At 47.3% G+C, this 13,615-nt stretch overlaps 8 non-coding genes across 8 annotated transcripts; all 8 read right to left on the minus strand.

Moving 5' to 3' along the window:
• Positions 1-861: 861 nt before the first annotated feature.
• TRNAW-CCA (transfer RNA tryptophan (anticodon CCA)) lies at positions 862-933 on the minus strand. Its single transcript has one exon. It is a non-coding gene; the product is annotated as a tRNA-Trp (tRNA).
• A 314-nt stretch (positions 934-1,247) lies between these two features.
• On the minus strand, positions 1,248-1,321 carry TRNAN-GUU (transfer RNA asparagine (anticodon GUU)). The gene has a single exon. It is a non-coding gene; the product is annotated as a tRNA-Asn (tRNA).
• A 1,790-nt stretch (positions 1,322-3,111) lies between these two features.
• On the minus strand, positions 3,112-3,183 carry TRNAW-CCA (transfer RNA tryptophan (anticodon CCA)). The gene has a single exon. It is a non-coding gene; the product is annotated as a tRNA-Trp (tRNA).
• Positions 3,184-3,496: 313 nt separating this feature from the next.
• TRNAN-GUU (transfer RNA asparagine (anticodon GUU)) lies at positions 3,497-3,570 on the minus strand. Its single transcript has one exon. It is a non-coding gene; the product is annotated as a tRNA-Asn (tRNA).
• A 1,789-nt stretch (positions 3,571-5,359) lies between these two features.
• TRNAW-CCA (transfer RNA tryptophan (anticodon CCA)) lies at positions 5,360-5,431 on the minus strand. The gene has a single exon. It is a non-coding gene; the product is annotated as a tRNA-Trp (tRNA).
• A 313-nt stretch (positions 5,432-5,744) lies between these two features.
• TRNAN-GUU (transfer RNA asparagine (anticodon GUU)) lies at positions 5,745-5,818 on the minus strand. The gene has a single exon. It is a non-coding gene; the product is annotated as a tRNA-Asn (tRNA).
• A 1,790-nt stretch (positions 5,819-7,608) lies between these two features.
• TRNAW-CCA (transfer RNA tryptophan (anticodon CCA)) lies at positions 7,609-7,680 on the minus strand. Its single transcript has one exon. It is a non-coding gene; the product is annotated as a tRNA-Trp (tRNA).
• A 313-nt stretch (positions 7,681-7,993) lies between these two features.
• On the minus strand, positions 7,994-8,067 carry TRNAN-GUU (transfer RNA asparagine (anticodon GUU)). Its single transcript has one exon. It is a non-coding gene; the product is annotated as a tRNA-Asn (tRNA).
• Positions 8,068-13,615: the final 5,548 nt, after the last annotated feature.

Below are 13,615 nucleotides of genomic sequence, written 5' to 3' on the forward strand. Positions count from 1 at the left end.
CAAAGGAAGAGGGTTTGGGGATTAGCACATCTCCTATGAAAGGTACAGTCACGCCCGAGACAACTCTGAGTGTCACCTCAAATTCTAAGAAATGCAAACTAGGGACCTACGCTTTTTATTGCCAGTGGATCTTTGTGTTTCAGACAAATGTGCACGCCTCCCAGAGCCCCTTGCAATGCACTTAGGGAAAGGGGGGAAGGTGCTGTGAAGCCCTCTCGCTGACAATGTCTCTCTTGTCTATAATGTAACTATGAGAGAGAGAGAAATAGGCAATGCGAGAGTGAAAAAGTAAAATGGAAATGTGTCTACTGAGACCAGTATAAGGGGAAATCCTCACAATCCAGGACCGACAGTTGATTGGGAGGGCGCTTACAGGTTTCCGACACCAGACCGGTACCTGAACTCACAAACCCAAACTGCAAAGTGATGGGCATTGCCACTAGACTGCCGACCCCCTTTCGGGGCCGCAGCATATTTCCTTTAGTCACACCTAGAGTTCCCAGGACAGTGCAGCATTCAGCGATTACACGAAAATATTGACAGCGCTAGGAGGCCATGCAAATGGCAGAGGTATGCTTTACAAAGCCCACGTAGCGTGCACAAAACAGCACATCAGTCAGGCCCACTTGAAGAGATGGTAAAGAGGAAATACTTCTGCTGCATCCAGTAAAACATAGAGATTGGCCTGCTTTAAAGGTTGACCATGTCCTTCATGGGTGTCTGTCAATATGATACTTCCCTGCTGCAAAGCTTACATTCGAAACGCCAGAACAACTAGGCCCAGAGCACAAAGATGCAGTCAGGTTGAAATAACGAGATACTGAAGAGCAATTTTGTATTTCAGAGTGGGAAAAGCAGATATGACCCCGACGTGATTTGAACACGCAACCTTCTGATCTGGAGTCAGACGCGCTACCATTGCACCACGAGGTCCTTGCGGCAATCCACCTGGTGTGTCTGATGACAGAATAAAGGTAGGAGACGTACATGCACCCACAGAGCCTCATTGCTTCTTTAAGTAGACTGGCTAGGATAGCTTCCTTCTGTGCATCAGTACACGCTGCAGCCAAACCCTTCCCATGAAGTCTTGATGTTTATGAATTGAATGGCAAGTTTTGAAAAACTAAAGCAAGCGAGAAGAATTGCTTGCAGTTTATTGGATTTTTTTGGACGTCAGCAGACAAGACCTGCGAGAGGTAAACAGAAGTTCATAGTTGGTCATGCTGAATTTTTGAGCCAAAATGCATCGTCCCTGGGTGGGCTTGAACCACCATCCTTTCGGTTAACAGCCGAACACGCTAACCGATTGCGCCACAGAGACTCATGCAGTGCTTACACTGGGGCCTGATTGGTGTGCTGTTTGCTTATGCTTCCCAGGCAACCTGAAAATATTTCTAAAATAGCTCTATTTCCCACAGCAAATCAGGGTATCAAGCACTTCCCTACCTCCCCTAATCCACAAACACAGGGGATTTAGTAGAGGACAGAGCCCATCAACAGTGCACCAAATGTCCTCTGTGTAGGCATAACTTGCTATGAGGAGAAAGCCACAGTTGCGCACTTGTGTTAAAAGGGGACAGTAGGCTGAACCCAGAGAACACGGGAGAAATGACTCTGGTTTACTGAGTAGAACACTCTGTGTCTTTGTGCCAAAAACAGCAGCGTCTTTTCGGTTAACAGCCGAACGCGCTAACCAATTGTGCCACAGAGACTCACTGGCATGTGTGTTCTGCCTTTGGCCTGATTGATTTGCTATTTTTTTCTGATTGGCAGAAAACCTGAACTTTTTTCTGAAAAAGGCATGCTTCTCTTAGCACTGCAGTGCATTAGACTGCTCCCTTGCTTCCCTGAGTCCCCAAATACACAACCACCTTGGGCACAATAGAAGACACATTCCAGCAGATTTAGCAAGAGTGCACCAAGGTTTCTATATGTAGGTAGCTTGCTGAGAAGCAAGACCTGCAGTTGCATTCTTCTGTTAAAAGAGGGCAGCAGAGTGCACCAAGAGAACTTGGGGGAAGTAGCTTATGTTAACTACTTGCCATGCTCTTTATAGATCCCTCTGTTTGACTGGGTGAATTCTAATTTCTGGGGTAGAGTAAGCAATTTTTGGATCTAGATGCTGTGCGCAACAGGAATGCTATATACTGCACTGTACTGCTACTGAAAAGTTACCAATTTTACAGGATGTTCAGGTAAGCTTTGTTTCAGAAAACAACTTGCTAGAGGCACTAAGACAGATTACTGGGACAAAGGAAGAGGGTTTGGGGATTAGCACATCTCCTATGAAAGGTACAGTCACGCCCGAGACAACTCATAGTGTCACCTCAAATTCTAAGAAATGCAAACTAGGGACCTACGCTTTTTATTGCCAGTGGATCTTTGTGTTTCAGACAAATGTGCACGCCTCCCAGAGCCCCATGCAATGCACTTAGGGAAATGGGGGAAGGTGCTGTGCAACCCTCTCGCTGACAATGTCTCTCTTGTCTATAATGTAACTATGAGAGAGAGAGAAATAGGCAATGCGAGAGTGAAAAAGTAAAATGGAAATGTGTCTACTGAGACCAGTATAAGGGGAAATTCTCACAATCCAGGACCGACAGTTGATTGGGAGGGCGCTTACAGGTTTCCGACACCAGACCGGTACCTGAACTCACAAACCCAAACTGCAAAGTGATGCCCATTGCCACTAGACTGCCGACCCCCTTTCGGGGCCCCAACATATATCCTTTAGTCACACCTAGAGTTCCCAGGACAGTGCAGCATTCAGCGATTACACGAAAATTTTGACAGCGCTAGGAGGCCATGCAAATGGCAGAGGTATGTTTTACAAAGCCCACGTAGCGTGCACAAAACAGCACATCAGTCAGGCCCACTTGAAGAGATGGTAAAGAGGAAATACTTCTGCTGCATCCAGTAAAACATAGAGATTGGCCTGCTTTAAAGGTTGACCATGTCCTTCATGGGTGTCTGTCAATATGATACTTCCCTGCTGCAAAGCTTACATTCGAAACGCCAGAACAACTAGGCCCAGAGCACAAAGATGCAGTCAGGTTGAAATAACGAGATACTGAAGAGCAATTTTGTATTTCAGAGAGGGAAAAGGAAGTATGACCCCGACGTGATTTGAACACACAACCTTCTGATCTGGAGTCAGACGCGCTACCATTGCGCCACGAGGTCCTTGTGGCAATCCACCTGGTGTGTCTGATGACAGAATAAAGGTAGGAGACGTACATGCACCTGCAGAGCCTCATTGCTTCTTTAGGTAGACTGGCTAGGATAGCTTCCTTCTGTGCATCAGTACACGCTGCAGCCAAACCCTTCCCATGAAGTCTTGATGTTTATGAATTGAATGGCAAGTTTTGAAAAACTAAAGCAAGCGAGAAGAATTGCTTGCAGTTTATTGGATTTTTTGGACGTCAGCAGACGAGACCTGCGAGAGGTAAACAGAAGTTCATAGTTGGTCATGCTGAATTTTTGAGCCAAAATGCACCGTCCCTGGGTGGGCTTGAACCACCAACCTTTCGGTTAACAGCCAAACGCGCTAACCGATTGCGCCACAGAGACTCATGCAGTTCTTACACAGGGGCCTGATTGGTGTGCTGTTTGCTTATGCTTCCCAGGCAACCTGAAAATATTTCTAAAATAGCTCTATTTCCCACAGCAAATCAGGGTATCAAGCACTTCCCTACCTCCCCTAATCCACAAACACAGGGGATTTAGTAGAGGACAGAGCCCATCAACAGTGCACCAAATGTCCTCTGTGTAGGCATAACTTGCTATGAGGAGAAAGCCACAGTTGCGCACTTGTGTTAAAAGGGGACAGTAGGCTGAACCCAGAGAACACGGGAGAAATGACTCAGGTTTACTGAGTGGAACACTCTGTGTCTTTGTGCCAAAAACAGCTGCGTCTTTTCGGTTAACAGCCGAACGCGCTAACCAATTGTGCCACAGAGACTCACTGGCATGTGTGTTCTGCCTTTGGCCTGATTGCATTGCTATTTTTTTCTGATTGGCAGAAAACCTGAACATTTTTCTGAAAAAGGCATGCCTCTCTTAGCACTGCAGTGCATTAGACTGCTCCCTTGCTTCCCTGAGTCCCCAAATACACAACCACCTTGGGCACAATAGAAGACACATTCCAGCAGATTTAGCAAGAGTGCACCAAGGTTTCTATATGTAGGTACCTTGCTGAGAAGCAAGACCTGCAGTTGCATTCTTCTGTTAAAAGAGGGCAGCAGAGTGCACCAAGAGAACTTGGGGGAAGTAGCTTATGTTAACTACTTGCCATGATCTTTATAGATCCCTCTGTTTGACTGGGTGAATTCTAATTTCTGGGGTAGAGTAAGCAATTTTTGGATCTAGATGCTGTGTGCAACAGGAATGCTATATACTGCACTGTACTGCTACTGAAAAGTTACCAATTTTACAGGATGCTCAGGTAAGCTTTGTTTCAGAAAACAACTTGCTAGAGGCCCTAGGACAGATTACTGGGACAAAGGAAGAGGGTTTGGGATTAGCACATCTCCTATGAAAGGTACAGTCAAGCCCGAGACAACTCTGAGTGCCTCCTCAAATTCTAAGAAATGCGAACTGGGGTCCTACGCCTTTTATTGCCAGTGGATCTTTGTGTTTCAGACAAATGTGCACGCCTCCCAGAGCCCCATGCAATGCACTTAGGGAAATGGGGGAAGGTGCTGTGCAACCCTCTCGCTGACAATGTCTCTCTTGTCTATAATGTAACTATGAGAGAGAGAGAAATAGGCAATGCGAGAGTGAAAAAGTAAAATGGAAATGTGTCTACTGAGACCAGTATAAGGGGAAATCCTCACAATCCAGGACCGACAGTTGATTGGGAGGGCGCTTACAGGTTTCCGACACCAGACCGGTACCTGAACTCACAAACCCAAACTGCAAAGTGATGCCCATTGCCACTAGACTGCCGACCCCCTTTCGGGGCCCCAACATATATCCTTTAGTCACACCTAGAGTTCCCAGGACAGTGCAGCATTCAGCGATTACACGAAAATATTGACAGCGCTAGGAGGCCATGCAAATGGCAGAGGTATGCTTTACAAAGCCCACGTAGCGTGCACAAAACAGCACATCAGTCAGGCCCACTTGAAGAGATGGTAAAGAGGAAATACTTCTGCTGCATCCAGTAAAACATAGAGATTGGCCTGCTTTAAAGGTTGACCATGTCCTTCATGGGTGTCTGTCAATATGATACTTCCCTGCTGCAAAGCTTACATTCGAAAGGCCAGAACAACTAGGCCCAGAGCACAAAGATGCAGTCAGGTTGAAATAACGAGATACTGAAGAGCAATTTTGTATTTCAGAGTGGGAAAAGGAAGTATGACCCCGACGTGATTTGAACACACAACCTTCTGATCTGGAATCAGACGCGCTACCATTGCGCCACGAGGTCCTTGTGGCAATCCACCTGGTGTGTCTGATGACAGAATAAAGGTAGGAGACGTACATGCACCTGCAGAGCCTCATTGCTTCTTTAGGTAGACTGGCTAGGATAGCTTCCTTCTGTGCATCAGTACACGCTGCAGCCAAACCCTTCCCATGAAGTCTTGATGTTTATGAATTGAATGGCAAGTTTTGAAAAACTAAAGCAAGCGAGAAGAATTGCTTACAGTTTATTGGATTTTTTGGACGTCAGCAGACGAGACCTGCGAGAGGTAAACAGAAGTTCATAGTTGGTCAGGCTGAATTTTTGAGCCAAAATGCATCGTCCCTGGGTGGGCTTGAACCACCAACCTTTCGGTTAACAGCCGAACGCGCTAACCGATTGCGCCACAGAGACTCATGCAGTGCTTACACTGGGGCCTGATTGGTGTGCTGTTTGCTTATGTTTCCCAGGCAACCTGAAAATATTTCTAAAATAGCTCTATTTCCCACAGCAAATCAGGGTATCAAGCACTTCCCTACCTCCCCTAATCCACAAACACAGGGGATTTAGTAGAGGACAGAGCCCATCAACAGTGCACCAAATGTCCTCTGTGTAGGCATAACTTGCTATGAGGAGAAAGCCACAGTTGCGCACTTGTGTTAAAAGGGGACAGTAGGCTGAACCCAGAGAACACGGGAGAAATGACTCAGGTTTACTGAGTGGAACACTCTGTGTCTTTGTGCCAAAAACAGCAGCGTCTTTTCGGTTAACAGCCGAACGCGCTAACCAATTGTGCCACAGAGACTCACTGGCATGTGTGTTCTGCCTTTGGCCTGATTGCATTGCTATTTTTTTCTGATTGGCAGAAAACCTGAACTTTTTTCTGAAAAAGGCATGCCTCTCTTAGCACTGCAGTGCATTAGACTGCTCACTTGCTTCCCTGAGTCCCCAAATACACAACCACCTTGGGCACAATAGAAGACACATTCCAGCAGATTTAGCAAGAGTGCACCAAGGTTTCTATATGTAGGTACCTTGCTGAGAAGCAAGACCTGCAGTTGCATTCTTCTGTTAAAAGAGGGCAGCAGAGTGCACCAAGAGAACTTGGGGGAAGTAGCTTATGTTAACTACTTGCCATGATCTTTATAGATCCCTCTGTTTGACTGGGTGAATTCTAATTTCTGGGGTAGAGTAAGCAATTTTTGGATCTAGATGCTGTGCGCAACAGGAATGCTATATACTGCACTGTAATGCTACTGAAAAGTTACCAATTTTACAGGATGTTCAGGTAAGCTTTGTTTCAGAAAACAACTTGCTAGAGGCCCTAGGACAGATTACTGGGACAAAGGAAGAGGGTTTGGGGATTAGCACATCTCCTATGAAAGGTACAGTCACGCCCGAGACAACTCTGAGTGCCTCCTCAAATTCTAAGAAATGCGAACTGGGGTCCTACGCCTTTTATTGCCAGTGGATCTTTGTGTTTCAGACAAATGTGCACGCCTCCCAGAGCCCCATGCAATGCACTTAGGGAAATGGGGGAAGGTGCTGTGCAACCCTCTCGCTGACAATGTCTCTCTTGTCTATAATGTATCTATGAGAGAGAGAGAAATAGGCAATGCGAGAGTGAAAAAGTAAAATGGAAATGTGTCTACTGAGACCAGTATAAGGGGAAATTCTCACAATCCAGGACCGACAGTTGATTGGGAGGGCGCTTACAGGTTTCCGACACCAGACCGGTACCTGAACTCACAAACCCAAACTGCAAAGTGATGGGCATTGCCACTAGACTGCCGACCCCCTTTCGGGGCCCCAGCATATATCCTTTAGTCACACCTAGAGTTCCCAGGACAGTGCAGCATTCAGTGATTACACGAAAATATTGACAGCGCTAGGAGGCCATGCAAATGGCAGAGGTATGCTTTACAAAGCCCACGTAGCGTGCACAAAACAGCACATCAGTCAGGCCCACTTGAAGAGATGGTAAAGAGGAAATACTTCTGCTGCATCCAGTAAAACATAGAGATTGGCCTGCTTTAAAGGTTGACCATGTCCTTCATGGGTGTCTGTCAATATGATACTTCCCTGCTGCAAAGCTTACATTCGAAACGCCAGAACAACTAGGCCCAGAGCACAAAGATGCAGTCAGGTTGAAATAACGAGATATTGAAGAGCAATTTTATATTTCAGAGTGGGAAAAGCAAATATGACCCCGACGTGATTTGAACACGAAACCTTCTGATCTGGAGTCAGACGCGCTACCATTGCGCCACGAGGTCCATGCGGCACTTCACCTGGTGTGTCTGATGACAGAATAAAGGTAGGAGACGTGCATGGACCTGCAGAGCCTCATTGCTTCTTTAAGTAGACTGGCTAGGATAGCTTCCTTCTGTGCATCAGTACACGCTGCAGCCAAACCCTTCCCATGAAGTCTTGATGTTTATGAATTGAATGGCAAGTTTTGAAAAACTAAAGCAAGCGAGAAGAATTGCTTGCAGTTTATTGGATTTTTTGGACGTCAGCAGACGAGACCTGCGAGAGGTAAACAGAAGTCCATAGTTGGTCAAGCTGAATTTTTGAGCCAAAATGCACCGTCCCTGGGTGGGCTTGAACCACCAACCTTTCGGTTAACAGCCGAACGCGCTAACCGATTGCGCCACAGAGACTCATGCAGTTCTTACACAGGGGCCTGATTGGTGTGCTGTTTGCTTATGCTTCCCAGGCAACCTGAAAATATTTCTAAAATAGCTCTTTTTCCCACAGCAAATCAGGGTATCAAGCACTTCCCTACCTCCCCTAATCCACAAACACAGGGGATTTAGTAGAGGACAGAGCCCATCAACAGTGCACTGAAGTGGGAGAATGGAAGACCAGACTCCCGTCCTTCACCTCTCGCGCTTGGCCTAGAGGGTCACGGCCCAGACACCCGCCGCGAGAAGAGTTTGTCCAGTTACCAGACGACCAGGTACCCTGGTACAGGAACATACGGATGTGTCCACCTGTTTGCCCAGCAGCCCGCACTGGCCATGCCGACACCTGCGGCTCGGATCAGCTAGACTAAAAACCACACGTCGTTAGAGATGCCATGACGACCTAGACAACGGGAAGCACATCAGTACAAATATACACGCCTAACATTTCCACACCAATCTACACGAAGAACATACTCAATGCTCTGACGTAGGCGACAGGCATACTCACGGACGTGCATCTTTATTATTTTTACATAGGCTTTCAGAATGCAGAAACGCAAGATGCATCATGAACTCATCTATAACGCCGCTTGCTCACGCTTCTCTTGAAACCCGTTACCACCATGAGAGGTATAATAGAAACACGATACTGGTCATGGAAATATATGCCACTATAACCTAAAGCACCCATGCCCGAAATAGATCACTTATACACCAGGCCAAGTAGGCCTCAGGCAAGAGTTCCCGTGGACATTAACAAAGCAAAAGTCAGGTTGCTGATCCCGCAGAATGAGCCTGGTGGAGCAACCAGCCAAGGTCGCAATGTTGCAAACCCACATCCAAGAACAAATCATCAAAGGCACGATGTTGCAACCTCGCACTCCGCGTACCAACGTTAAAGTCATATCTACAAATTAAACCAGACACACAGTGGAAAAGCAATATTAATTGTGCAGAATTCTGCCTCAAACACGGTCCCGCCTCACGTGACCAAGCCGAACCTGACGAGATGCCAAAGCCCAGGAGGAGAAAGGCGTCTGGGTCCCTCGCTACGAGACATAGGCCGATACACTTGAAAGGCTCAATGGACATCTGCTACAGTGGGAGCGGTCAGCCTTCCACCTATGAATAAATCCTCACATTGTCTGCACGTACCCCTATTGAAACATTGTTGCAAACACAGGTACACCGAGAGCTGGGAACAACGGTGGTCCCAGGCTGGGGAGCTCACGGATGCACCAATCAGAACATGGGGCTCTTATCTCAGACGTCAGTAACATTAGCCAATCCTCAGGGGTCTTCATGTAACAATTCTTATGTATCTAATTATAGGGACAACCCAGATATACCACCTGACTACACCTTGACCACTAATATCATTCTCTATATGTGTACTATACTAACCCTACCACTCGAGCAACCAATTAAGAGTGGCGATAGGTTTTTTGTTAACTTTCTGAAGTGACGCAAGTAGCGCGTCATATTACAGTAAAAAGGGCCTGCGAGCCCCACGATTGTGTGTGTGTCAGGACGAACGCGTACGCTCCTTGACCCATCCCTGCCGTTTGCATAATAAACAGCAGAAGTTGCCTTGCTCCTTGTGTGTGCCTCATACTCTGTCTCGATCCGAGATATACACGGGAGGAGTTGGGGCCTCCCTGCCCGGAGGTCTGCGGACGGCCCGGCCGACCCCGGCAGAATTTCCCCCCGACAAGTTGGAGGCACTGCTGAGATCTGTTTAAGATCGACTTTTATTTTTAATTTTTCCAGGCACTCCCGTTGCGAGGAGGCCCGGCGGCGCGGCCCCCTCTGCCGTTGCCCCCTTCTGAGGACTACAGGACCATCGCGGAGCTGCGAGAGGACCGGACAGCGCAATCCGGATATTGGCCCTCGGGAGCCGGTTGAGAAGTATCCCGCCCGCGGTCGGCGAGTGTCCAGACGTGGTCCAGACGAGGGGAGGTGGCGAGCCGCTTGGAGGGGTGCACGCAGTCGAGCGGCCCTGCATCGAGAGAACTTGGTGAGCATGACACGCACAACAAGCAATGCGAAATTGTGAGGGAGGGGGAGGAAGTAAATAAGGGAGGAGGGAGGTATTGTAAAACGGCGAAGATTTAACTGAGTGTTGATAATGGAATGAATGGTAGCGAAACGAGTGCGAGAGCAGGCGGCTAACGTTACGCGAAAGAGGGGGGGGGCGGGGCACGAAAACATCACGTGCAGCCGCTCGTAACAGTGAGCTAACGTTACGCGAAAGAGGGGGGCGGGGCACGAAAACATCACGTGCAGCTGCTCGTAAGACACTGATTGGCCTAAATCGCGACTACGTGTGAGGGTGGGTGTGTGGTTTCCTACGATTTGATATTTATTATTAAATAAGTAGATGAGGTTCCCTATTGTTCGAGCAAGAAACTCGATAGGTAGATGACGTTTCCCTGTGGGCGGTGGCTAGTTACGTAGTTGCCCAAAACGGAAGATAATTGGCTGGTTAAGCCCTCCTGTTGAGGGGCGTATCACACGCGAGGCGACGCAGCGTGCGCAGTCCGGTTATAGTATTGATGAGATTACCTTGTTCCAGGAGAGACAGGAAGACAGCTGTAGGGTTAGCGGGGTAGATTGCAAGTGTATTTTGAATTTAAAGAACATAACACGAATATACCAGTAGCTCGAAGAAATCGGTGACGTCACCAGTAGGGATTTAATAGGATATCGCGAGCACAAGGAACCTTAGGTTTGAGAGTGGTGGGGAAGCGAAGCATGATAAAGGAGCTGATACGGAGATAAACTATAAACCAGTGGATCGAAAGAAGAAGGGGAAAGGGGCGTGGATGGGCACGGAGAACGCCGGCCACGGCAAGTGTAAAAGGGGGAGGAGAACGGAGAAACAGGACGACTGTATAAGATCGTCGTAAGGGGTACGCAGCCGCAGGGGGCTGCGTGCGCTTCGGCTGCAGGGGGCCGTAGGGGAAGGAATATAATATAACATCATATTTATTATTATTGCATAATTTGTCAAAGGATTGTCGTAAGTCCCCACACTTGCGGGGCGAGGTAAGCAATACGAGGTTGTATATTGTAAACTGATAGTAAGGGGGAGGGTAACAAGGGGAGTGCAACCATGTCATACGAGAGAGGGTCGGGAGGGTGGGGGAACACCCTCACTACCCCACTACAGCACATATGCACCACACTGCCACCACACAGGGAGAAGTTAATTAAGTACAGCATAGAGTGGACCCAGGGGACAGACAACAAAATGTTAACACCATGGCCGCCTAATGGTAGTTTCGATCCATATGCCCAACATTCACTACTGAACCATCTGCACAATACATACAAGGGGAAGAAGTTGGCAAACCACGTGGAGGTGTTTAACTTATGGAGGATGTTCCAGGGGTCTCGACCAGGACCAAATGGGATGTTCACTATGGGGGAAACACCGGAAGAAAAGGAGATTAAGAAAGAAGGAACGGGTGGGGAAAAGGAGTGCGAAAGCACAAAGAATACGGGGAACGAAAGACAGGGAGGAGAAAAGGTTGATAAATCAGACGACATAAAAAAGGAACCGAGCAATGAGATACCCATAACACCGGGAGTGAAGACAGAGGGAGGAGGGTTGTACCCTTTAAGAGAATTAGGAGAAATAGAAGGACAGTTAAGGGCGGCTGAAGGATACTCAAACCCGGCATACAGCCCTCCACCATATGTGGCTCATGGGAAGATACCAATGGGGGAAGGGAGGATTAGAGAAGAGCAGGCTGTAGAGATAGGAAACGATGAGTGGGTAGCTGCACAGATATTGTTGAAATTACGAGGCTCACTAACTGGGGAGAAAGGGAGGCGGTAAGGAGAACAAACGAGGGTAGTGCCAGAGAGAGTGAAATGAGGGGAGAGGAGCTACTACGGCAGAAGGAAGAGATTTTGGAGGAAAGATTAGCAAAACTAAGGGATGAGCAGAATGAACTGATCAAACAACTTGAGAGGGAGGAAAGAGAGAGAGTGAGGAAAAGGAAAGAAGGTAAGGACGAATTGGAAAGATTAAGGGAACGAAGTGAGGAGCAAAAGAGAGAAGTTGAAAGGGTAAAAGCAGCAGCAGATAGGGTATCAAGAGTAGTGCTGAGAGAAGAAGAAGGAAGAAGAAGAAAAGGAAAAAGAAATGGAAATATGGAGGAGGAGGATAATATCTGAGACAGCTAAAAAATATGAAGAGGAGAAGGTAATAGAGAGTATAGTAGAAAGAGAAAGGGTGAAATGGGAAAGGAAGAGGGAGGATGAAAGGATATTGGAACAGATGAGCAACGAAGTAATGGAGGAATTAAAAAGGAAAAGGGAGGAAAATAGTAGGGAAATGGAGGAGAGAAGTGAAGAAGGAAGAGAAGGGAAGGGTAGGGAGAGTGAAAGATGGGGAGATTTTTTATAACAGTAGGGAGGTAGCAACGACATCAGCACTAGGGGGGACAGTTGGTAATAACGAAAGGGGAGAAAGAGACCTAATAGATTTGAAAACAGTAACTATAAAAGGAAAAAAGGCAGAGTGGGGGGTGCCATTTATAAATGATTTTTGCAGTGAGGAGGAAGAAGGAGTGGAGAAGGATGGAAGAAAGAGTGAAAGGGAAAGCTTAGATAAACTGTACCTCACTAGAACAAACATAGATTCACCCTGGATAAGTAGAAGAGGGGAGGAGCTGGAGAGAAGTAAGGAGGAAACGAAAAGAATAGGGGAAACACAAACCAATAAAACCACGCCACCCACATCCCCATCACGCCGCCCTCCCACGTCACTACCTACATGTTCAACCACCGCACGCTCTCTGCACAGAATAAAGCTCGCGCCCTTCATGAACGAACTTACACCTTATGCATGTCGACTTAGGGACCTCCCTAGTCGCAGGCAAGAAAGACAAATAAACATACCCATATTGAACACAGGAAATGATGAAAGAAGGGGAAAGGAAGAAGAGGGAGGTAGGGGCAGAGGTAGTAAGGAAGAATTTGAAGTAGTAAAAGAAATGGGGGAAGAGGAGGGGTGTGAAGACTCAATATCATGGAGCGTAAAGGGTGACACGAGACAGAATTTAATGCCACTGCTGGAGAGAGGAGGGGTTAGACCACAGTATGTACCTTGGAAACATACGGATAAGGAAAATATAAAATGTAGGCTCCCATCACTAAGTGGAGGTGCGGGTAAGTGGATATATGAAATGGAAAAACACACCGCAGGACAGAAACTAGCAGTAGGAGATGTGAAGGGCCTGTTAATATCAATATTAGGGGATAGAGCGGATGACATTTGGAAAAGAGCGGGATTCCATGGGGTAACAATAACGAACACATCGCATGATGGGGCACCATTTGCAAACTGCAGACATGCGCTATGGCAGGCACTAAGAGTGCAGTACCCAGACACATCAGACATAGGAGCCATTACTTCCCGTAAGATGGGTGAAAATGAGGATCCTGTTGATTATATCCAGGATATTCAAGAGAAGTGGCGCATGGAAACTAGAGAACAATGGGACAAAAC

This window comes from Ambystoma mexicanum, chromosome 11 (genome assembly GCF_040938575.1).
Source record: "Ambystoma mexicanum isolate Mex_15411 chromosome 11, UKY_AmexF1_1, whole genome shotgun sequence".
In the NCBI taxonomy this organism is placed as follows: domain Eukaryota; kingdom Metazoa; phylum Chordata; class Amphibia; order Caudata; family Ambystomatidae; genus Ambystoma; species Ambystoma mexicanum.